This window comes from Lissotriton helveticus, chromosome 11 (genome assembly GCF_964261635.1).
Source record: "Lissotriton helveticus chromosome 11, aLisHel1.1, whole genome shotgun sequence".
Classification (NCBI taxonomy): Eukaryota; Metazoa; Chordata; class Amphibia; order Caudata; family Salamandridae; genus Lissotriton; species Lissotriton helveticus.
In genome coordinates this window covers 1,154,753,291-1,154,780,248 of record NC_136072.1, presented here as the reverse complement: position 1 = coordinate 1,154,780,248, position 26,958 = coordinate 1,154,753,291, and positions in this window count along the sequence as shown.

The following is a 26,958-nucleotide window of genomic DNA, read 5'->3' as shown; positions in this document are numbered from 1 at the left end:
CGCTGGGTGTTGGATTTAGTAGAGTATTCGCACACAATAGAATTTACGCCAAAGCCACCAACGACACCTCCGACAAGGGCTCAATATCAACATCTGGAGGGTCTGTGATGTGAAATCAAACTGTTGCAAAAATGGTCATATAATAGTGTCTAAATCTGAAAAACAATGTTATTTTTCTAGCTTTGTTCTAATTCAAAAGAAAACTGGGGCGCGATTCAAAGGCATTGAACACGTTTATAAAGAAGCCACATTTCTGGACTATTTCATTGTTGGATGTCGTCCATTCCATCACTCGGGAAGACTTTTTGGCATCAATACATCTAGAAGATGTGTATTTTCACTTCGACTGCACCGAATACACCTGTGCTTTATTGCGGATGGTTGTCACTACCAATTAAAAACACTATATTTTGACCTCCACTCAGTGCCAGACTTTTCCTAAAATGCCTACCTTCAGCACTGCACATTTTCAACTTAAGGTGTGCGGGTCTTCCCATATCTTGACAATTGTCATCTCATATCTTGACAATTGTCTCATCAAAGCTGTCAATGCACCAAGCGTCAGATGCACTTCACGCAGTAGAGTTGTTGAAAGAATTAGGTCTGACCTTTAACAAAAGAAAAACTTTATTCATGCTGGCACAGCGGATGGTATTTATAGAAGAAAATATCAGTGTGAATATTCTTAAGACATCCATCCCAAGAGAGAGAAATAAGAGTGATAAAATTGGTCTAAGACGTAAACGCAAGGTCTCAGGTTAGAGGCAGAAATTAGAACATTTTACTAGGAATGTTGCTCTCTCAAATCCCCCTGACTTGGAGTGTTGATTGAGAAAGAGACCCCTGCAAGATCAACTAGACATGCAGTGTAAATACATCTCATGCAAATGGAACAACTGCATTCAATGAACCAAGAAAATGAAACAAGCACTGACTTGGATGACAAGAAAATGTTTTATGCAGAGCAGGATCTTTACAAAATACAGCTGCAATTCCATGTGAAAATAGACTCCTCATTGAAAGGCTGGGGATGTAAAAAAAAACGTAATATACTAGAGTTGAAGGGTTTCATGCTGGCAGTGGAGGCATTCCAGCCTTTGGCCCAACACCAGGATTTCAGAATAAAAACAGACAATATGACACCTCTATACTACTTACTGAAAGAAGGCGGAGTTAAATAAACAGCTGTTACAAGAAGCTAAAGCGCTTTGACACTTGGTGCTGCCTCACAAAAGCGTTTTGACTGTGGAACGTGTCAGGATTGCATGAAATGTTGGCAGATGTCTAAAACAGAAAGCATGTGCAGTCCACAAATGGGAGCAGGACTCAAAACATCTGGAGCTGATATGTAAGAAATCGGTTAGATCACTACACCAAAGGAAGCTGAATGCCAAAGCAGATGGCTTAAATGTGACTCCCAATGGGAAGCATTTTTGATTCCCTGGTCAGGGAGGTTTGTGTACGCTCTTCATTTAGTAGTAAAGGTACAGGATACTTCTGGATAGTAGTACATGGTGTAGGAGACATTATCCTGTGATCCATCGTTCCAAACTTCTTTGCATTCTTTGCAGTCTGGCTACAGGGCTGGGCACAGTACTGAATCCTCCCTCCAAGGAGTCACGGAACTTTTTAGACGACACTTAGATGAGTGTGAAACTGCAGCCCTTATTCTTTTAGATCTTAGCACAGTCTTTGATAGTGTGTCCTATTCCATCCTGGTGGAAAGATTGGCAACACTGGGCCTTAAAGGAAAAGCTGTTTTCTGCACAGGGTCATGGCTGTTAACCTGGGCTTGAATCGAATCTCCTTATGGACGAATAATATCTCGCTCAAGCTCAATGGTGACAAGATGGAAGTCATGATCCTGGGTAAGAATCCTCAACCCTGGGGCCAACAACATTGGCCGGAATCACTAGGGGCCCTTCCCAACCTGTTACTCATGGTTATAAATATTGGCTTTTTTTGCTGGTTGGGAATCTTTCAGTGAAGCCTTAAGTGGTTAGGGTCACCTCCACCTGTTTTGTTGTGCTCAGGGCACAAAAAGTTCATCTGGATGATTTTCCAATCAGTCCAATGGAGTGTGATCCAAGCTTTAATCTTATCTAGATTGGACTACGGCAATAGCCTGTATTTGGGAATAGATCAGACTTCAATCCAATGACTACAGATAGTCCAGTATTCAACTGCTAGCCTTTTGTATCAGCTCACGAAATACACCTCGGTTCCACGCCTTTTCCGTGTGCTTCATTAGCTCACGGTTACTAAGCACATACAATACAAAGCTCTGTGCTATATGTACAAAGCAGGAGCAGGTCCGCGATATATCCAGGATCTGGTGGTGCCTTATCAGTCTACACATTTGCTGAGATCACTGAACTGGGCTTTTTGCACTGTGCTGAGGATTTGCTTGGCTCGTAAGGGAGGACACTCCTATACATTCCCGGGTCTGAATTGTGGAACTCTCTTCCTGTGTCTCTGAGAGATTGCACCTCACTAACTCACATTCTGCTGGGGCCACAAGACCTGGCTGTTTAAAGCTGTCCACGTGAACTTCCCATCTGTGCTCTGCGCCGGGAAACCCTGTTTGGGTAGCTGCGCGCTTTATAAGTTTAAATTATTATTATCCCGTCACACTTTTAAAAGACCTCTCTGCTCCCATCTAGACAGCGTAGAACATTCCCTAGAACTTGTGTGATTAATGTACCAGCGCAGTGCTATGCCAGATGCATAAGTCTGCTAAGGTCTCCCTGCTTCATCACCTCTATCCATCAATCAATCAATCAGAGCATTTGTAAAGCGCACTACTTACCTGTGAGGGTCTCAAGGCGCTGGGGGGAGGGGGTATGCTGCTACTGCTCAAAGAGCCAGGTCTTGAGGAGTCTTCTGAAAGTCAGCAGGTCTTGGGTCTGGTGTAGGTGGGTGGGGAGGGTGTTCCAGGTCTTGGCAGCAAAGTGGGAGAACGATCTGCCGCCGGAGTTCGTTCTTCGGATGTGGGGGAATGTGGCGAGGGCGGCGTAGCGAAGCTAGCGGGTGGGGGTGTAGAAGCTGAGTCGTCTGTTGAGGTACGATGGTCTGGTGTTGTGGAGTGCCTTGTGTGTGTGGGTGAGGCGCTTGAAGGTTATCCTCTTGTTGACGGGGAGCCAGTGCAGGTCTCTCAGTTGGGGTGTGATGTGGCTGCGGCGGGGAATGTTAGGGATCAGGCGTGCGAAGGTGTTCTGGATGCGTTGAAGTAGTTTCAGGAGTTTGGCCGAGGCTCCCGCGTAGAGGGCGTTTCCGTAGTCCAGCCTGCTGCTGACGAGTGCCTGGGTGACTGTTCATCTCGTTTCGGTGGGGATCCACTTGTGCAGCATGCGGAGGGTGTTGAAGCAGGAGGAAGAGACGGCGTTGACCTGCTTTGTCATGGAGGGGGTGGAGTCGAGGATGACCCCTAGGTTGCGTGCATGGTCGGTGGGTGTTGGAGCTGTTCCCAGTGCGGTCGGCCACCAGGAGTCGTCCCAGGCAGAGGGGGTGGTTCCGAGGTTGAGGACTTCCGTCTTGTCCGAGTTCAGCTTCAGTCGGCTATTCTTCATCCACTCGGCGACGGCTTTCATTCCTTCGTGGGGGTTGGTTTTGGCAGCGTGGGGGTCCTTGGTGAGGGAGAGGATCAGCTGGGTGTCATCGGCATAAGAGATGATGTTGAGGTCGTGCAGTCGGGCGACGTGGGTGACTGGTGCCATGTAGATGTTAAACAGCGTTGGGCTGAGGTAGGAGCCCTGGGGTACGCCGCAGATGATCTTGGTGGCTTCGGAGCGGAAGGGGGGGAGGCGGACGCTCTGTGTTCTGCCGGAGAGGAAGGAGGTGGTCCAGTCCAGGGCCTTCTCTTGGATCCCGGCGTCATGTGCATAGTGTGCGGTGGCAGACCTTGTCGAAGGCGGCTGACATGTCCAGAAGGATGAGGGGCGCGTTTTCTCCGTTGTCAAGCAGGGTCCTGATGTCATTGGTGGCAGCGATGAGGGCCGTTTCGGTTCTGTGGTTGCTGCGGATTCTGGACTGGGACGGGTCCAGGATGCTCTTCTCCTCGAGGTAGCGGGTCATTTGTTTGTTGATGGTCTTCTCGAATACCTTCGCCAGGACTGGGAGCAGGGAGATGGGCCGGAAGTTCTTGAGGTCCTTGGGGTCTGCCTTGGGTTTCTTGAGTAAGGCGTTGATCTCAGCATGCTTCCAGCTTTCCGGGAAGGTTGCAGTCTCGAAGGAGATGTTGATGGCTTTCCTGGAGATGGGGGCGATGGTGGTGCTGGCTTTGTTGAAGATGTGGTGTGGGCATGGGTGTGACGAGGATCCGGAGTGAATGGTGTTCATGATTTTGAAGGTGTCGTTGTCGTTTATGTTGGTCCAGGAGAGCAGGCTGTCGGTGCGGATGGTGGTCGTGGGGGCAGGGGTCTCAGTGGTTGTCGGGACGGTTGTGGCGTTGAAGCTGTTGTGGATGTCTGCGATCTTGCGATGGAAGAAGGTGGCAAGTGCGTTGCACAGGTCTTGCGAGGGTGGGATGTCGTTGATGTTGGAGCTGGGGTTGTAGAGTTCCTTTATGATGTTGAAGAGCTCTTTGCTGTTGTGCGCGTTGTTGTCTAGGTGGTCATCAGCTTTTTAGGTGTGTAATAAATACTGTGAAAGAATTTGTAGTGTATTGACCTGTGTCCTCTTTTGCTTCTATTCATCTGATCTGGTTGCACAAATAATTTCACTGGCTATCTGTCAGCTGTACATCCAGGTCCATCTCCTAGAGTCACCTGATTCCTAATGGATACCACAGCTCACTAGTTTGACAGTTTGTATAATTTGGACACTGTATAGGATGCATTTGCCTTAGCGCAGATCTAAGCTAACGATGGTAATACAAGAGGAAATTTAGTGAATGCAGTTTTAAAGGCCAGTCTGAGTCTAATACCTTAATGGGACATTTCATTCAGGGTAGCACATACATCTAGTGGGATACACGGATGTTTCATAAACTTCTTCCATCAAGCTCCTACTTGTTGTTGGTGTGCTCTAGGCTCAATAGTCAATGGAAAAGCATGATTATTGATAAATCGCATACATCTGAAAGAAACAGGTTAGTATTAGATTCCTTACCTTAGAATATCCCCAGGCGTCAGTCTGGATCCGGAAACTTTTGCGTAGCAGTACCCCTGCGCGTCGGTAGGCGTCGTCGGCAGGCGTCCCCTGCGGCTCCGCGTCGTCGGCGTCGTGCGCCGTGATGACGTCGCTGGAGTATATAGAGGCCGCCTCCGCGCGCTGACGTCAGTTCTTCTTTTTTCCGCGCCAGTTAGCGCAGATCCGAAGAGCAGTACTCCGGTCTTTTGACCAAGTTTTGTTAAATCTAACTCTTTCTTCAGGTGCCGGTAGGATGCCCGGTTTTAAGAGTTGCGACGGGTGCGACCGCCTGATGTCGGTCACCGACCACCATCGACTCTGCCTCCGGTGTCTGGGCGCGGACCACGACGTGGAGTCCTGCGTCGACTGCCGGGCCTTGACTAGTAAAGCTAGACGGGAGCGGTCCCGCAAGCTGCTCGAGCTCCGAGTGTCGCCCCGCGTCGAGAGCGGTCCCGGTCCGGTCGGAGGTCGAGGGAGCGGTCGAGGGAACGATCGCGGAGCCGCCATGAGCGCTCCGGGAGTCGCCACCATTCCTCCGGTTCATCAGGTAAGCGACACAAGAAGTCGGGGCGTCGTCATCGTACCCCCGACTCCCCCCGACGCCCGCGTGATGCGGCCGGGGGTTCGGGTGGCCCCACCCCCGCGGCCCCGCGTGGGTCGCCGACGCCGTCTGCCCCATACCCGTCGGTCCCTGGGGAAGGCGCGTCGCGCGAGGAGATTGAGGAGTTCCTCATGGCTATGAGGGCGATGTCTCCTCCGGCGGGGCCTACGGCGCCTGCGGGCCCGTCGGTCCCGTCTGGGAGCCCGAGCGGTTCGGGTGCACCTGCTCCGACGCCGCCGGGTGCTCCGGCCCCGGCGCCGATTCCATTGGGGCAACCCGTGGTGCCGCCTCCGCGCGGCGCCGTGACTCCGCCGTCGGTTCCGGCCGGCGTCGAGTCCCCGGCGCCGCGCGGCGCCACCCCCGTTCCCTCTCTGACTCCTGACGCGGAGTCGGACCGGCATCGTCCGACGCCGAGTCCGGCGCCGTTGGGGCCCATTGGCTCCGAGGAGCCGGTCTATATCGTCGACTCGAACTATGGCAATGAGGACGATTATGGAGAGGGTTGGGAGGGGTCTGAGGACCCTTTGTCACGAGCCTGCCAGTATGACGTGGACTGGGTAGGTGACTTAGGTGATGCCAGTGGTCTGGACGAGTCGCCCAACCCTGGGTTTGTCTCGCCTTCCCCTGTGGCGTCGGAGGCGGGGGCTGCCTATTCGGTGGTCCTGATGAGGGCTGCCAAGGCCTTGAGCCTTGAGCTCCCCGTCGCTAAGGTGAAACCTAACATCCTCACCGAAGTATTTAAACCGCAGTCATGCCCACAGGAGCCTCTGCTGCCGTTTAATGAGGCCCTGACAGATGTCCTTTTGGGCACCTGGTCCAGGCCCGCTTCCGGTGCACCGGTTGACTGAAACGTTGCCAGGCGTCATCGTCCGTGTTCGGACGACCCTGCCTTCCTCTCCACCCATCCCTCCCCGGAGAGTCTGGTGATCCAGGCCTCCACTTCCCAGTCCGCATTCCCGTCGGCCCCGCCCGATCGGGAATCGAAGCGATATGACCAATTTGGCAAGAAGGTCTTTTCGTCTTTGAGTGCTGGACTGCGGTCTTGCAATACCGCATGCCTCTTGGGCCGCTACACCCACTCTCTGTGGGATACGGTCGCGGAGTGTCTGCCGCAATGCCCGCAGGAGGTGCGGGACAAGCTCAACCAGGCCTTGGTTGAAGGCCGGGACGCGGCGAGGTATTCGATAAGGTGTGGTCTTGACACGACCGACTCGCTGGGACGGGCTATGTCCACGACGGTGGCGATTCGTCGCCATGCTTGGCTGAGATCCGCCAACTTCTCGCCGGATGTCCAGAATGCCCTCATGGACATGCCTTTCGATGGCAGTCGCCTGTTCGGTGACAAGGCGGACAACGCGCTTGAGCGCTTCAAGGACTCCAGGGTCACGGCCAAGTCCTTGGGTCTTTCGACCCAGCGCCAGCAAACGGGTTCGTTTCGCCCCTTTCGTGGCCAAGGAAGGGGCGGTCCCACACGTGCTGCCAGCCACGCGCCGCAGAACGCTCCCCAGCGCGGTGGCGGCCGTGGATTCCGCCGTGGTGGCGGTAGGGGGCAGCGGCGAGGTCAGTCCACACCTACCCCCGCAGCAGCCTCCAAATCTTCCTAGTCCGAGCTTTCGGGCCCACGTGACGCCAGTGGGTGGCAGGGTTCGCCATCACCACTCCCGCTGGCGCGCGATTACATCGGACAGGTGGGTGCTGCAGCTCGTCCGAAGGGGCTACTCCCTCCCCTTCGAGTCCACTCCTCCAGCCATGCCACCGCAGAACCACCGTGTGTCGGGGGACCACTTGACACTTCTGCAGGAGGAAGTTACGGCCCTCTTGGCCAAGGGGGCCATCGAGCGCGTTCCTGGGCCAGAAGTAGGGTGTGGTTGCTACTCCCACTACTTTCTGGTGCCCAAGAAGGACAAAGGAGGCCTGCGTCCTATCTTGGACCTACGGAACGTCAACGGCTTCCTCCGGAAGGAGAAGTCCAAGATGTTGACTTTGGCTCAGGTCTTGGCTGCCTTAGACCCACAAGACTGGATGGTAGCGTTGGACTTGCAGGATGCGTATTTTCACATCCCCGTCCTGCCGGCCCACCGGCGTTACCTGCGGTTCACGGTAGGCCACGAGCACTTTCAGTTTATCGTGCTCCCATTCGGCCTTACCAGCGCCCCACGGGTGTTCACGAAAGTGATGGCGGTGGTCGCAGCTCATCTGCGCCGGTTAGGGGTTTCAGTCTTCCCCTACCTCGACGACTGGTTGTTGAAGGCGGGCTCGCCCCAAACAGTCGTCCACCACCTTCAGATGACGGCAGACCTCCTGCACGAGCTGGGGTTTTCCATCAATGTGCCGAAATCACACCTGTGTCCCTCTCAAAAGCTCCTTTTCATCGGAGCGGTTCTCGACTCGGCGCAGTTTCGGGTTTATCCTCCGGAACGGCGGGTCCGGGATATTCAGGCTCTGATTCCCATCTTTCAGCCGTTATCCCGGGTTTCGGTCAGGTTGACGCTGCGGCTTCTGGGGCTGATGGCCTCCTGCATCCTACTGGTGCATCACGCCAGGTGGCGGATGCGGGCTCTGCAGTGGGACCTGAAGTTTCAGTGGGCCCAGCATCAGGGCAACCTATCCGACCATGTCCTGATCTCGGAGGGCACTGCGAGACAGTTGCAGTGGTGGCTTACGGACCGCGATTGGGTCAGAGGCAGATCCCTCTCCCTTCCCCAACCGGAGCACGTAGTTGTGACGGATGCGTCCCTCCAGGGCTGGGGTGGCCACTTGGGAGAGGCGGAGATCAGAGGCATCTGGTCTCCGGCGGAGTCCCGGCTCCATATCAACATGTTGGAGCTGCGGGCGATTCGCCTAGCACTGAAGGCATTCCTCCCCTTTGTCAATGGGAGTGTAGTGCAGGTGTTCATGGACAACACCACCGCCATGTGGTACTGCAACAAACAGGGCGGTGTGGGGTCGTGGACCCTTTGCCAGGAGGCTCTGCGCCTCTGGCAATGGCTGGAACGTCAGGGCGTGACTCTGACGGTTCAACACCTGGCAGGTTCTCTGAACGCCAGGGCGGACGAACTCAGCCGTCGGTGCTCGGTGGATCACGAATGGCGTCTGAACTCGGACGTGGCGAACGGCCTCTTTCAGCAATGGGGAGAGCCTTGGTTAGATCTATTCGCCACAGAAGAGAACGCGCAATGTCATCAGTTCTGCGCGTTGGAGTTTCCAAGACGGCACTCGCTCGGCGACGCCTTTCGGCGCGAGTGGAGTTGCGGTCTGTTGTACGCCTTTCCGCCTATACCACTTCTGCCCAGAGTGCTGAAGAAGATCAGGCGCGACCGGGCCCAAGTTATCCTTGTGGCTCCGGACTGGGCTCGAAGATACTGGTATCCCGAGCTACTCAGCATGTCAGTCGGTCCCTCGATCCGCCTGCCTCTTCAGGAGGACCTTCTGTCGCAGCAGCAGGGGACGGTCCTCCACCCGAACCTGTCCAGCCTCCACCTCCATGCGTGGAGATTGAGCGGCGACAGTTGAGGCCATTCGACTTGCCTCCTGAAGTCTGTGATGTGATTCTGGCAGCCAGGCGTCCCTCCACAAAGTCGGTATACGCCTGCCGGTGGAACAGATTTGTGGCATGGTGCACAGCAAAGGCTGTGGATCCCCTTTCTGCCCCTCTTTCCGAGGTTCTCCTCTTCCTTCTTTCTCTTGCCCAGCAGGGCTCTGCTCTGGGCACTATCAAGGGCTACCTTTCTGCCCTTTCCGCCTTCTTAAGGCTACCTCATCAGCCATCTTTATTCAAGTCCCCTATTGTACTGAGATTCTTGAAAGGCATCACGCACATGTATCCACCTGTTCCGTTCGTGATGCCTCAGTGGGACTTGAACCTGGTTCTGACATTCTTGATGTGTGCTCCCTTTGAGCCGCTTCATTCCTGTCCTCTCCGTCTTCTCACTTTAAAGACGGCCTTCCTGGTTGCCATCACCTCTGCCAGGAGAGTGAGTGAGCTCCAGGCTCTTTCTGTCAAACCTCCTTTCATGTCCGTCCATCCTGACAAGGTGGTTCTTAGGACTAGGCCTTCTTTCCTGCCCAAAGTAGTTTCTGCTTTTCACATCGGGCAGTCCATCACCTTACCCTCCTTCTTCCCGCCTCCGCATCCTTCAAAAGATGAAGAGCGGCTCCATCGTCTGGACCCAAAACGTGCGCTTTCATTTTATATGGATCGCACACGCCAGTTCCGGGTGGATGACCAACTGTTTGTTGGCTACGTGGGTGAGAAGAAGGGAAGGGCGGTACAGAAACGAACCATCTCTCGGTGGGTCGTCCTGTGCATCAAAGCATGCTACTCTTTGGCTCGGAAGGAGCCTCCTGTTGGGCTGCGGGCCCATTCCACTCGGGCCACGGCGGCTACTACTGCCCTGGGCCGGGGAGTCCCTTTGCAGGACATTTGCCAGGCGGCTACGTTGGCCTCGCTGCACACCTTTGCGAGGCACTACTGCCTTGACAGTCAAGTCCGGAGGGATGGCTTCTTTGGCCGTTCGGTCCTCCAGGACTTTCTGGTGTAGGTTTGTATTGGTTCGCAGACCCACCACCGGGGTTGGTATTGCTGGGGTATCTATTCTAAGGTAAGGAATCTAATACTAACCTGTTTCTTTCAGATGAACAAGTTACTTACCTTCGGTAACGATATATCTGTAAGAAACAGTAGTTAGTATTAGATTCCTTACCGCCCCACCCGTCCTCCCCGTTCTGCGAACTGATACCTAGGGTTAAGGACATCCCTTTCAGGGCCCTAGTTTCAAATGGCACCAGTGTTAGTTCTCACATGGCTCTGCGTGTTCTGGCGCGGAAAAGCTGTGTGCAAAGAACTGACGTCAGCGCGCGGAGGCGGCGTCTATATACTCCAGCGACGTCATCACGGCGCACGACGCCGACGACGCGGGGCCGCAGGGGACGCCTGCAGACGACGCCTACCGACGCGCAGGGGTACTGCTACGCAAAAGTTTCCGGATCCAGACTGACGCCTGGGGATATTCTAAGGTAAGGAATCTAATACTAACTACTGTTTCTTACAGATATATCGTTACCGAAGGTAAGTAACTTGTTCCTCAAGCCCTGCACCCTTACTCAATATTATCCTGGCCGTAGCAGTGCACTTGCCCGGGTAATGTGCCTAGAATTGCAGATATATGGGTTATTAGCACTGCTTGCAGGTGATATAAGATGGCTGTCTTTTAGCTACAACATGCGGCAAAGGGTTTGCTGTATGATACCAATAGTGGACATAGTGTACCGGCATGCACTGGTCATATTATTCAAAATCAGGTACCTTGAGCCCATCCTCCGCATATGAATGTATGACGTTACATCGCGCACAATTACAGAGCGCGCTTTTTCTCCGCATCTTTTTGATCGCCGAGTCCATTACATCGTCTGTTTTCACCGCGCAATCTATTGCAGCGCGATTCCATTGGTTTCTATGGGGCCGTACTTTACCCCGCAGTACAGCATGTCGCATGGCAGAACAACGCGGTCTTTGGAATCGCCTGCAAGAACCCGCCTCTAAGCCCTGGCCCCCATCTCCCCCCTCACCTCAACGCCAAATCTTCGCTTTCTATCGTATGTTTGCACATGTTGAATTTTTTTGTGGGGTTGTGTTAATTACATTTTTAATTATACATTAAGAAATTGCAGGCTTTTTAAAGTGCTTCCCCTTACATGTACATTGTTTGTGTATTTTTTATTGTCGACGTGACATGAGGTTCGAACATTAGTCCCCAGGACCAAAGGTGAGCGCGTTGCCCTCAGACCACATCGTTATCCGTTATGTGGCTTTAAATCATTTCTGGTATTTGGGCGCCTCGGCCAATATGAAATAAACAGAATTAACGTTTCCCTTGCCCTCAGACCATCGTTGTGCTCGTAACTTTTTTCCATTTTTAGGGTCGTAATCATTTGTGCTCGAAGTCACAATTGTATCACATAATAAGTGGTCGTAAATCCTTTCTATTATTTGCTTCCCTTTATGCTTTTCTGGGTATATTTCTTATTTTTTGTAATAACTTTGGTGTACATTTTCAGTAATAACTTAGCTGCGTATATTTCGTCGTAAATCTTTCTTTTCCATTATTTGTGCTCATTTCCCGTAATAACTTTGGTGTACGTTTTCCTGGAAGTCACAATTTATCACATAATAAGTGGTCGTAAATCCTTTCTATTATTTGCTTCCGTTTATGCTTTGCTGGGTATATTTCTTCACCCACGCATCCATCCACACACCCATCCAACCCACGCATGCATCCACCCCACGCTTCAGCACACCCACCCACGCATCCATCCATGCATCCATCCACCCACTCATCGATGCATCCATCCACCCACCCACGCATCCATCCACACACCCATCCACGCACCCACCCACCCATCCACGCATCCATCCACACACCCATCCACGCATCAACCCACCCACTCATCCATGCATCCACCCACCCACCCACGCATCCAGCCCACGCATCCATCCACCCACCCACCCATCCACGCATCAACCCACCCACTCATCCACGCATCCACCCACCCACGCATCCAACCCACGCATCCATCCACCCACCCATCCACGCATCCACCCACTCATCCACGCATCCATCCACACACCCATCCACGCATCCACTCATCCATGCATCCACCCACCCACCCACCCACCCACGCATCCAACCCACCCACCCACGCATCCAACCCACGCATCCATCCACCCACCCACCCACCCACACATCCACGCATCCACCCACTCATCCACGCATCCATCCACACACCCATCCACGCATCCACCCACCCATCCACGCATCCATCCACACACCCATCCACGCATCCATCCACACACCCATCCACGCATCAACCCACCCACTCATCCATGCATCCACCCACCCACCCACGCATCCAACCCACGCATCCATCCACCCACCCACCTATCCACGCATCAACCCATCCACGCATCAAACCACCCACTCATCCATGCATCCACCCACCCACCCACGCATCCAACGCACGCATCCATCCACCCATCCACGCACCCACCCACTCATCCACGCATCCATCCACACACCCATCCACGCATCCATCCACACACCCATCCACGCATCCACCCACCCATCCACGCATCCATCCACACACCCATCCACGCATCAACCCACCCACTCATCCATGCATCCACCCACCTATGCATCCACCCCAACCCACGCATCCATCCACCCACCCAGCCACCCATCCACGCATCCACCCACTCATCCACGCATCCAACCCATCCACGCATCCACCCACCCACGCATAAATCCACGCATCCATCCACACACCCACCCACGCATCCATCCACCCACTCATCCACGCATCCAACCCATCCACGCATCCACCCACCCACGCATAAATCCACGCATCCATCCACACACCCACCCACGCATCCATCCACGCATCCACCCATCCACGCAGCCATAAAAAGCAAATATATATGTTTATGTTTGCAAGTAACAAAAAGTAATTTATTTTGTGAATGTTGGCCACCAAAACTAAATGTACATTGTTTGTGTATTTGTTATTGTCGACGTGACAGGAGGTTCGAACATTAGCCCCCAGGACTAAAGGTGAGCGCGTTGCCCTCAGACCACATCGTTATCCGTTATGTGGCCTTAAATCATTTCTGGTATTTGGGCGCCTCGGCCAATGAGAAATAAACTGAATTAACGTTTCCCTTGTTGTGCTCGTAACATGTGTGCTCGTAACTTTTTTCCATTTTTAGGGTCGTAATCCCCGTAATTTCCTTTATGCTTTTCTGGGTATATATTTTTTTTTGTAATAACTTTGGTGTACATTTTAGCTGCGTATATTTCGTCGTAAATCTTTCTTTTCCATTATTTGTGCTCCCGTAATAACTTTGGTTGTAAGCTCCAATCTTTTCCATTATTTGGTTGTAAGCATTGACATCACCCATCTGGGATCGTTAATGCTTTTCTGGTTGTTTAGGCTTTGTGGCGATGTCATGGCTTTGCCCTGTAATGCGATGTAATGCCTAGCGCTTTCAAAGTCATTGCGGCGTCTTGGCATGCGTCGCAGTAGCTTGCGGTGTGCAGGCATCTGCGATGTAATAGTCGCGATGCGATAGCAACGCGATGCAGTGCTTCCGCTGTAACGGGTGTTTCCCCCGCATATGTCTTCATGTTGCTTACCAACCCATACTAATTTACTGATTGTAATGTTATTAAGAATTGGCGCAGTTTAAGGATGAAGATGGTAAACTTTGACATACTTACTCGAATTTGTAGAGCACGGCTTGTCACCCGTGAGAGTATCCAGGCGCAGTCCATAGGCACAGGGAGATTGTTATTTGCCCAAAATTACAGGACGTTGAGCCGACACCGATACTGTAACCTGGATCCCCAGATCTGAAGTCTGAAGCTCTGGCCCTTACTGTCTGAGAAAATATTGAAGCACAGCCATTTATTATCATGACAGACCTACATTTTATCCCCAGGGGAAGTTTAATCCAGCAGTTCACTTGCTCTATGAAATTTGACATAGCTTTCTGCAATTATCACTCATTATTGTAGTCAGTGGCAGCTACCTCGGAACTGGGCTGGTGGGCGGAGGAGGGATGGATTAAAAAGCGTACCTTCGCTGCTCCACGCCTCTCTTTTGTCCTCCCTATTGCTGGTAGCACCAGAGGCACCCAGGCTCCTGTACTCTCCCAGCCAATCGCAACGCTGCATGAGCAGCATTGTGATTGATCTGAGCAGCCTATTTGGCCGCTCAGACAGTGCCTAGGAGCCTGGGCATGTTCTCCATGGGGCTGCGCAACACAGCCCTGTGTAGAACTTGCTAAGTGCGCATGATGGTTTGGCCGGCCAAACCGTCATGCGCACTTAGAGAAGTGCAAACCACTCCTCACTCTGGCGTCACAGAGCCCAGCCCCGCCCTGACCTGGCTCCAAGTCCTGCATAGAAAATTAAAATGATAATAACGGCCTGTTAGCGGAGGATCTGCCACTGATTGTCTTAAAGTTTTTGGGGGATTTTAATCCTCATGTATTTTATTGAGTCTGATTGCCAAATCAGTGGATATTCTGTCTGGCATTGCCATGTGCCAGCCATAGGCAGAAATAGCATTGACTTGTCCCAGGTATTGACAAGGACAGATATCTCGCCACATTTCAGAAATACTCTAATCATAGGCAGCAAATTGATAAAGGGATCTCTAATGACTAGCAGGACGCCATCCGCATAGAGTGATATGAGCACCTGACGGGCGATAAAATTCAGACCCCTGACGAAATGATCTTGGCAGGGTCGGCACACAAACTGTACAATGCCTATTGCAAAGATGATCTTGCATGGTGCCCCGGAATACTCAATGAACAGTAAAGTTGTTGACCAGCAGCCATGGCGCGGGTTGAGCATACAGCAGCCTCTCAACCAAGACATACATTAGTAGGTCGCATCTGTAACATCATGGGCATCAAGTTTTGGGCAGGCTCCGCAAGATTCCATTGAGTTACGCCAATAGGTGGAAAGTCTGCATGTCGCACTACATTTTAGATGCGGTAGGGTGAGCAGCGCTGAAAAATCATCGCAAACGGCAGCCATTCAAATTGATTTTCCTGCTGCTCAAGTAGGAAATCTACTCAAGATGCAGCCCTCTGACTGCAACCACCTGCGTTAGAAAATTGCGCTGGGGGAACCAGATCTTGATTGGCAGGTCACATTTTTGGATCCTCACAGGAGAAATTTCTGCCATGCGGTGATTGGCGGAATTTGGCCTTAACTCCGAATCTGATAGACTTCTAGCTGCAGATTCCTTACAAACTGTGTCTGTACCAGATAATACATTAACGAAGGTAAGTAACTTGCTCATCTGATAGAGGCATCTAGCTGCATATTCCATAACTTTGAATTCTCCCCAGGCATCAGACGGGAACTGGAAAGTTTTCTGCAGCAACGCAACGACCCGGGGGCGGCGCTATACAGCTCCGTGAAGACGTCCACTGTGGTCATGATATCAGTATAGCCACATCAGTCCCCTCTGGCGCGCGGACATCACTTTTTTGTGTGAAACCTTCTGCGCTAGAACACGAACCCACTATAGAAACAGGTTGTAGAAATAGTGTGCCAAAAGATCTAAAGTCTTTGAAACATTAATAAAGAAGTAACATCAAATGGTATGGTAATAATAGACATAGAATTGAAAAGAAAACCCCCAAAGAATCAAAGAAGCACAGGACTACTTGAACCCCTGCACCCAGGTGAATAACCAGATTGCAAAGACTGCTACTGAGCTTGGGTGGTGGGGTGATGGCGGGAGGAGCAGAGGGATGGGAAAAAAATAAAATAAAGAAATGGACTTACCTGGGTTCCAGTTGCCTTGCCTCCTCCGTCGTCTTCTGGCACAGCAACAGGAAGCACACAGCGTCCCAGAATCCACTGTCCAATCACTGAAATGTGATTGGTTTGAAAGACATGGAGCGGTGCTCTGACAGGGGCTTGGGGGCTAGGCATGTTCCGCACCAGGCTGTGTAATGCAGCCTGGTGGGGAAGATACAAAGTGCGCATGACAGTTGGGCCGGCCAAGCAGTCATGTGCACTTAGAGAGTGTGCTTAACACTCCTTCCCATGCTCCCTTCACTGGCAAGCCCAGTCCCACCCGCCCGCACCCAAGCAGGAAGGAAAACTAAGATGATAACGTTTTCCTTTTTACACTGCTCGCAGAGCAGTGGGGTGATGCTCCTCCACCTCAGCAGAGGAGCTGCCGCTGTTTTCGCAGAGTACGGAGGATGGGCAGGGCATTAAGGAATCTGGGGCTAGTCTGTGTCTCTACAAGATAATACATTACTGAAGGTAAGTAACTTGTTCATCTGATAGAGACATCTAGCCGCAGAGTCCTTCACTTTCAGTGAAATACCAGAGCTATACCCAGCCGGAGGAGGGTCTGCAAACTAATCTCACAAAAGATCTCAAAGAGAACCAGTCTATTGTAAACAACAACCGACCAAATATAGGACTAGAAGAAAAAGAGCTTGGGCTCTTAATAAAAACCGTGACAATGACCACAAACAACATAAATATGAAACAACCCAGCAGGCTCGAAAGAACCGAGGCTTAAGGGGAACAGGATACAACCCTGAGCAAGAACATCTGACAATAGTCAGACATTAGTAAATAACCCCCAAAGGGATGAAAAACTCCTAGTCCTCAAAGAGACAGGCAACATCTAACCTCTAGACAGAATAATGCTAAGAACATTGCAGGAAATTAAAGAAGAGCTTTTAAGAAAGCCTAAAATTCTCCTACTATATAAGTTATGGCCGAAAACAGCCTGAAGGTAAAGTTTTTTCAGACACTGCCTCTTGGATAACTTTAGACACAGAGTTCGCATAACGTGCATGTTCCAAAACTGAACACAGGAATTACATCTACCCTCCAGTAAAGGAGAAAACCAAGATTATGAGTATTCGAAAGAATGCAAAACCTAGACTCTAAACTTACCAGAGCAACACTTCAATAAAGTGAAGCAACCACAATGAACATGCCCTCCACTTAAGTAGCGAAAAAGGACTGCACTGATTATCTTGACAAGGAAAATCAGAGTATATACAAAAACAGATATACACCTATGTACTGGGTCTCATAACCGGCATAACAATATGTCTCTATAAGAAATACTGAAAGATAGAAGCCTTGCAAATAGGGCATATCAAAGAAGCATGTCAATAAATAAGCTTCCCCACCGGATGACACTTCTCTTTCAATAAACCTCTTGAGCGTAAAGCTCATCCTCAGAGGTAAAAGAAAAGAGGTGCACAACCATCCTTTAGTCATTCCCAGTAAAGATGGTATCGAAACAAAAACATCTGTTTCTCACAGGAACACCATCTGGTGCACCAAAAGTGGACATGACAATGCCCTGTGTGATGGATTAAACCCAGATCTGTGACTGGGGGTGAATGTTTTGCCATTGTACAACATTCCGTCCATCATCTTGTTTGTTTGTCATGACAATGCCCTGACAAGTCTTAAACCTTGATAAAAATAGAGCTTGCATTGCCTATATAATCCTAATATAGACCAAATAGCATATAAACAGAAAATGAGTAATTACGACTTTGTATTCCTTCACCTTACACAGAGTCGTCTTAATGCTGCATCGGCCTGAGCCCCAAAGAGATGACTGTACAGCCTCCGAAAAACCTGAATCTTTCCAACCAAGCGCGACGCCATAGCGCCACTGCAGATGCCATGGCTCCACCTACAGAATCTATAGTGTCCATGCCTCCCCTCATTGAAAGGTTAGCTGCCTGTTGACCATCTCTTATCAAGCCATCAATCACAGAACGGAGGTTATCCGGAAGAGAATGCAACATATTCTGCAAAGAATCCCACAAAGCATGGGAAAGACACGCCAGCACACAAAGCATTCTGGTGGATCTTGGGGGCAGAGCTGGCAGAAGAAAAGATGTGTTTGCCACATGCATCTTGACTCCTAAAATCCTTATTCACTGAAGTCTTAGGCGCAGAATCCACATCATGTAAAGGTGTTGCATCCTAAACCACCAGACTACGAGTGAAAGGATGTCTATGGAGGCAAACTGGGCCCCCAGTTGCAGGCAAATGTCTGTGAGCGATATACCGATCCACTGAGAACCCTGACTGAGGCTTGGCCTAAGTTCCTAGTAAAATATCAAACAGGGCCCCACTGTACAAAAGAACAGGCTCTTCCCCCGTCTGACCTTGGTGAAGGACCTCAGTCAGAGGGCCGGTAGACTTCTGCACCGTCGATAGCGACAAGTCCAAAACTGTAGCCACTCTCCTCAGCATATCTGCGAAGAAGGACCTCACCTCAGTAGCCAGACAGTAACCTCCAAGCTGATGAAGATTCTAGCCCACTGGCCTCTCCAAGAACATATATCTAGCTCTCCTCCACCTGCAATGTAAAAATATCAGAAATGGGCTGAAAAAACCCTGTCACAGGCAACGCTAGGTGATTCCCAGAAGTCTCCCCCTGAGAATGAACCAACAGCGCATTCCCCTCAGTCTGTACTGTCGACTCCACAATGGATGCAGTTCGATGACGAGAATGCGAAGCCTCGACTTCGGTAGGAGGAGAGATGATTTTGACCGCAGATGTCAGAGTGTCGGAGTCGGATGATCAAAAACAAGCACCATAGGTAGAGATCCCGTAGGACTGTATACCTGTGCCAAAGCGGAGCCGGCTAATGCCGATTGGCACCGACCCGCCGACTCTGATGGCCCAACCGTCACTGAGGTCAAACCTTCCGACAGCACCCCACTCACTTCCTTGGGGCCGAAGGCGCTCCAGAAGGACATGGTGTCCCAAAGATGAGGAGTACAGAGTTATATTATTCCCTCATCTGGACCATTGACGCCCCGGCTCCTGAAAATCCGAGGAAACGCGGTACGGGCTTGCGTAATGCCTCCTGAACCGTCAAGTGGGAGAAGTTGTGGGAACCGGAGTCTCCACGCGGGGAAACCGGGGGATTCTGCAACTTCCAACGCGTCTTACCTTTTGACGTTTCTGGAGAACGCCGTCCTTTGGACTGGCAATGACTTCTAGACCAACCCCATGAACGGACCTCTCTCTGGGGCGATGAAAACCGAGGCCAGGAAGTCTCCAAGGATCACAACATACTCGCCACCAGCAGCTTCATACAACTCTCTTTAAGCACCTTCGGCTACAGCTTTTGGCAGGAGCCGCAATCCTTGGTGTTGTGGTGTTCGCCCAAACACCACATACAAACCATATGTGGGTCTGTAACCGACATTTGGCGACTACAGGACTCACATGGCTTAAAGCCTGAAGACATGGAGAAAAAAGGCCGCACTGTTCCCAATGACAAAAAAGTGCCGAAGTAGGCCAAAAACGGCCTGAGGAACCGCTTCTCCGGATCTGCGTTGCAGCACGGAAAAGAAGAAACTCTGCAAAATCCCACCAATTCCTCGGCTGAAATTTTTAATTCTACCCACCCTTGCATCAAATGACTAGCCAGAATTCTGTTAATCCAGATTTATCAGGGACAATGGGTGGTAAAACAAACATCGCTCAGGATCTTTATCAAGTATGAGGAGAGTCAATAGGAGGGCTTTGTTCTGTATTGGTGGAAACAATGTCCCGGTTGACTTCGACTCCTCATAGACTCTGACTGGGTGTGGTGCTAAAATATTTTCATATTCTTTATAGAACTCAAGTCAGGAGTCCATCACTTCCAGGGGCCTTATGGGTGGGCAGTCTGTGAACCATTTGTCTAATGTCACCTATTGCTGCCCGTTGGGCTGGATAATTCCTTATATGGATCTCCCAACTATGCCAGGGTGATGTCTTGCAATTTCCCTTAAGTTAGGGTTGAGGCATGAGCAATGTGATGCATACATTTCTGTGCAAATGTTTGTGAGTCCTTGAAGTATCTCTTTTGCCTCATATGCCCTACCACCCCGTCCATCCTGAAGTTCTATCACCCTAGTAGATGTGCTAGAGTGGTGCACCATCCTGACCAGTGTTCTGCCAGGCATGTGCTCCTTTCCTATACATACATGCAGTGGCAAATTTGCACAGGTAGGACACGTCTGTCGGATGTGTCCGCATATTCCCTGAGATACTCTGATATCTACTTTTGTATCAATGTATCAGGTTTTTCCCAGTACAGCGCCTCTTTTTGTCTTTGAAACAAGGGGTGGAGCCGAATTACTAGTGTAAAGTTACTGCTAATAACTTTTCAATCGTAGGCGAAGATCTCCCTTTGGTAAACTACAGGGGAATTTAAAAAGTTTATAAACTCTTTTAAAAGAAATAGTAAAAATGTTTGTTGTAAGTAGTATTGTGAATTAATTTTATATATTAATTTTAAATATAAAACAATATAAAAATATTCTAAAGCTCTACTAACCATTAAGTTTAATTAATTTAAATATATTAAATTTAAATATATATATTTTTTATTGATTAAAATTCCAGAGTAACATAAAATAAAATATTTATATTTACGTTTTATGTGCTACAATTACTCAAATTTATGTGTAGGACTCATTTAATTTGAATTAAAATTACATTTATTTTTAAATGAAAAAATAAATATTAAATTATTGTATTTTTTTGTATATATAATCACTAAAAACCAAAGTTAAAGTGATGTTCTAGTTAGGTGAAAATATTGCAGGCTGTGAGTTCATAAGTGGTGCACGGCGAGGGCGCAAATTATAGTTACTACAGTTAACTGTAACTCTTCAATTTCCGTTTTTTTTAGTTTACTATTTTGAGTTTGAAATTTTACATTTTAAAGTGCATTTCACCTAACTATAACCTCTCTTTAACCTTTGGCTTTTCACTGAACTTCTGAGTTTTTTTAATTATAAAGTAACTTATTATTACCCTACCTAACTATACCTTCATTTTAACTATGTTTTTTAAAGAACGTATGTCTTTTTCAGTGAGCTTCTATTTTTTTGAAACTTAAAGTAAGGTTTTATTACCATGCCTAACCAAATCAATTCCCGCTGCCCTGCATCCATCCCCATTGGGCACAGAGCCCGGCAATTACAACATTACGGAGGTGTAATTTTAAAAAAGGGAGGCCTACAGGCTTTAAGAGAACATAAATATATAAAAAGCAGATTTATTGGCGTCATCAGGGGATCAGCACATATATAAAGCAAACCTATTGGCTATGCCAAAAAGTCACCAATACTCATAATCCATTGCATTCGTCATTAATACACACCACAATCAGGGGCGGCTCTAGGCTCATGGCGGCCCTGGGCAGGGAGCGTAGGTAGGGGGCCCCGGAAGAGGGGGTCTGGGCGGGGCGGAGCGCGGAGGCCAGTGTAGAGGGGGGGGGGGGGTCAGGGTGTTTGGAAGTGGAACAGAGTCGGAGGCCGCCAAATCCCTGCCAGGGGCCGCCACGCAAATATGTATCCATCCTCAGAGGATTATTATATTAAGGATATGTATTGGCGTGGCGGCCCCTGGGGTTTGGTGGCCCTGTGCAGGTGCACAGCTTGCACGTGCCTAAGGCCGCCCCTGCCACAATGCTCAATAATAATAATCGTCACAAAAAATATTTTAAGTAAATCATTTTACCATAAACATGTATTTGAGTCTTTTCTTCTTTTTTTTTTTTTACACTCTTCAGGCCACATAATGCAGCCATAGGACAAACCAACCACGAGGTCCCCACACTCCAGCTAAAAGGCAAACTGCTCCAGCTCGGAGTGGTTTAAAATGATAGTAAGCTCTCTTCTGGTCATATATTCAATGGCCAGTAGACTTACAGCAAGTTTTCTTAAATTATTTCTGGGGGACTGCTGCCCCATCTGCTTCAGCTCCCCAACATTTAAAGCATTGGTTGTGCCTTTCTTGCTCCTCCTTGTGATACCACAAAAAAAGAAATTAGTGAAATAAAGCCCTGCAAGAGCTGTGAAGATTGTATGATTGGCTAAGCCACTCTCCTGTCTTTATGTGGCCTCTAACTGCATGTGCTTTAAATGTATTTTTTATTTTCTGGATGCCAATGCTTTGGTATTCCTAATTCATGCATGTGACCCCTGAAAGATCCAGAGTAGAAGAAGAAACAAGATACTTACCAGTAACTAAAGTTCTGATTGAGACTTCTAACTGTGGTTTCCTGCCCTTTCTTTTGAAAATTTCCCAGATGACAGAATGGATCTGAAACCTTTTGAGCAGTACCTCTGTGCACGGGTAGGTGATGCCTAGCGGACCGCACTGATGATGGTTCCACTCCGAAATGAGGTGTGGGCTTAAATAAGCGCACCTCCCACACAGTGACACCAGTTCCTTTCTTTCTGCGCTACCAGGTGCGTCCCTTAGTGACCTACCTCAAAAAATGTTAAAAAAAACCTGTGTGCAAGGGAAATGTCACCTCCCAAAACTGCAGGTTTTAAATCCTGTAAGGACTGTTGCAAACAAGTGTCTATGACAGGTTCGCATGAGATTTGCCTGTGGTGCCTGGGGTAGAACAACTGTAAAGGAAAAGCCCACCCCCCTAAGATACTTACAGGTCCAAGAGGAGGGGGGGGGGGAAACAAAAGCTACTATCACTAAAGACCTCTTTCCTGACCTATATTGCTTTTATTACGACCTACACAGGGTCTACTATGCCAAAACCCACCAATATTATGCCATACCTCAAAATTGAATACAGTCAAGGTTTTACCATATTTTATTATATTTTAACATATTTTCTTTATGCAATAAAAATATTTTTTCCAGTTTACATTCCATTATTTGTATCTATTAGTATACGTAGAAAAAATCACAAAAACATATATATAAACAATACAATGGTCGTTTCTTCAAACTGTTATATCAAAATTCGTAGCTACTACATCTAAATATACTCAGAATATCAAAATTACTTGAACTGGCAGCAACCTATTATTCATTCATTGGTGCTCCTCATTCACACTCATTCTGTCTACAGTCATACTATGAATACACATCACTAGAGATTCACCCCTCTGAGAGGTTCCACGTTGTCATTAAGAGATCTGTATTTGTAGTTGCCTACGGACACAGCTTGCGGTGGAATTATCTCTCCCGGACTACTTATCAGGGGCAAACTTGGTCTACGCGCGTTTCAGTTACAACGCAACCTTCCTCAGGACCAAAGATTGTGAAGTAGGAATCTCTCACTCATAGGGGTTGTCTGCGGGATAATCAAAACATGGGTTTCATATAAATGGCGGGTGGCGGCTATCATTAGTCTTTCAAAAATTAATTTACTTGACGTTTATTAGAGCTTCATAGTCACCCTGTGAGGACAAAGTGCCTCTTGCCTGCAGCGTTCATGCTTAAAAACAGAAAAAACAGAAAAAAAGTGAACGTATGGTCTTTTCCTGTGCACAAAAGATCGAAACCGTGAAGGTGATCTGACATAGAAATGATTAAAGAGAAGTGCCCAAAAAGGAGAACCTGCATGCCTACTCATGAAACACTGTAACACAGTTATGGCAGAAAAAGAGACAATCAACAGAATAGATCCACAACCACAAAGAAAGTTGGTAGAAGAGTTAAAATCCGGCAATGTTGGTTCCAATGTACCTGCAACAAAGATGTCCGTTTTCCTAAAAAAACGTCCTTTAGCACAAATGCCACATAACACCTAAGAGCTGGCACGCAATCCTATAGGTAAGGGATATTGAGAACTGATTAAGTACAAGAGCTGTGTGCCAATTATTGTCACCTTCTTCTTATATGATTTCTTATATGAGATAGAGCTGACTTACTCTTTTTATCACGTGTTGATGGATGTAATTAATTCCTTCTTGTTCAGGTTTAGCCTCAGCAGGGTGCACAGCAGCTACGCAACCACAGGGCTCACCACCCTTGCGGTCAGGGCCATCATGCTGTTCAGTCTACTGGCCCACCCTGCAACCCCATCTACCAAACCCCTTTAGCGTGCGCTTAGTTGGGCACAGTCACCCGGTTGGAGGCAGGATCCAGCGAGTCTTGGCGTGTTGGCAGACAGTTTGATCTTGCAGTTAATCTGGAAGAGATACACATGACCTTTCATTGCCACACTGCCGCACCTTCCTTTGTCCCCAGAGCAACTGACTGAGGACCATCTACACATCCTACGACAGGAAGTGCAGACCTTTTCAGCCAAAGGGCCCATTGAGAGGGTGCCTGTGCCAGAAGTAGTTTCTGGTTGTTACCCTGCTACTTTGCGGTGAAAAGAAGGATGGAGGGCTTCGCCCAATTTTAGACTTGCACCCTCTCAACACCTTCCTGCAGCAGAAAAAGTTAAAGATTCTCACACTTGCCCAGGTCTTGGCTACAGTCCTAGAGATTGAATGTTGATGTTGGACCTGTAGGAAGCCTATATCCATATACCTGTCCTGCAGGCCCATCAGCACTACCAGCGGTGCATGGTGGGACAGGAGCATTTTCAGTTCGCTGTGCTCCTCTTTGCTCTCAGCAGCATCCCCAGGGTGTCCACTAAAGTGATGGCGGTGGTAGCAACGATAGACTAAAATGTAAGTAAGATTTCAGCTTCCCGATGTTGATCACTGTGGACCAAACATTGCAAACTGCATTGCTGTTTTCACATTTTATCATTAAAGCTTTTAGAAGAGGCTTCTGGTCTTTCCCACTTCTGCATCGACCAGGAGTAGCCAAGGAAATCAACACGCACTTGGAAGGCGGTGCTTCTGGTGTCACCCAGAAGAGAAGAGTACTTGAAATCCATGCCTTTACCACCGTGGACTTGTTCTTTTTATTATACACAGCCTAGGCTAATGCGGCAGAGGCCAATCCAAGTAGAGAACAACCAAACCTGAGGCCAATGTGGCAGACATCAAGGCAGCACAGACCAACCCATTAGAGGCCAACACAGCCTAAGGCAGCACCACAAACACCAAGGCACTTAGGACAACACAGCAGAGGTCACAGCAATGAAGAGGAAGCAGAGGAGGCAAAGGCCAACACCACGAAGGTCAACACCACAAAGGCCAACACCACAAAGGCCAACACCACAAAGGCCAACACCACAAAGGCCAACACCACAAAGGCCAACACCACGATGGCCAACACCACGATGGCCAACACCACGATGGCCAACACCACAAAGATCAACACCACGAAGGCCAACACCACGAAGGCCAACACTACGAAGGCCAACACCACAAAGGCCAACACCACGATGGCCAACACCACGATGGCCAACCCCACGATGGCCAACACCACGATGGCCAAGGTCTCAGATCCCAGGTTCTCAATGAATCCGTTGGAATTACTTTGTTACACAGTTGACACTGTTTAAAGTTTCCCATAGAAGGGAGCATTGCCCGATGAATCTCTGCAAGCATCACCTTTTGCCAAGTGTCCCATCTGGGAGGGTTTTGGCCCACCCAAGAAGTGCTTGGAGCACAGTTGAGCTTTAGGGAGGGGGGCCTTTGATATCTGCAGTGCGTGGAGAAGTCGATATAAACTCTGGGGCGTATTTACGAGCCCCTTTGCTTAGCTCTCGCACCACACAACATGGTGCAAGAATGATGCCACAATGAGATTTGTAAAGTCTCGCAAGTCCACCTGGCGTGGCCCTGAGTGGCTTCATAAATCTCGAGTAATGCAACATAGCACAAATCAGTGCGTTGCATCCCTCTGTGCTAGGCAGGTATTTCCATGAGTGTTCCCACGCAATATCAATGGATTTTGATGCATTCCCACATTAAACAGAAGTGGTAGACCTAGGAATGCGCCAAAAACCTATGCTTCCCCGGGTGAGGCGGAACAAGAAGAAATATCTCAATTTCACCTCTTTTTTTTCCCTCTTTCTGTGTGCTACATTCCACATCACACACAGAAAGAGGAAAAAGACTCTGGGCGATTGTTAAAACAATCCTAAATGTAACGGAGGCACTCTTGCACAATGGTGACTACGTTGGCACTAGGCTGCCAAAACGGCGCCAGCGCAAGGGAAAAGGCAGGAATGCGCCGTCTTGCTTAAATACAGCACATTCCTGACTTTTCCTGGATCGCGCATCTTGGATATAAATATGGCCCCCAGTGTACACTCTGCAAGCACTGCTAATAGGACAGAGGCGTTGCCAAGGAGAACGGATGGATGGGCCAGCAGGACTCAACCGGTATTGTTTACATATATCTGTATATATAAACAATGTATTTGTGGAGAGAGACCACCCCACACTCCTGTACTTACCTTTATTGTGTGGCAAAGGAATGTGTTGTAAAGGCATGTACGTTGTAAAAACATATGTGGTCAAATAAATGCATGGTTAAGGCCCAATGCGGTAAAAACCTCGTTGTAAAGGCTGTTTCCCACCGGTATCAGATAGACGAACCTGAATGCCAATATTTTAATTTATTTTTAAACCTTTTGGCATTGTTCTGCATGCAATTCTGATTAAAGAATGCAAATCTGCTGTACATTAAGGCCCACATGCATCAACAATGCCATTTGCGATTCCTTATTAGCGAAAAATAAGGATTCGCTAATAAGGAATACCAAAAGGCTATGCATGAAGAAATCGCTAATAAAATTGCGATTTCTTAATATTCCTTAATTGCGACTCGCAAATTGCGAGTCGCAATTAAGGAATACCTCCCCATTCATTCCTATGGGCCTCTGAATGGGAAGACATTCTCAATTTGCGAATCGCAATTAGCGATTCGCAAATTGAGAATGCAATTTCAAGGGTGCAGGGGTGTCCAAAGGAAACCCTGTA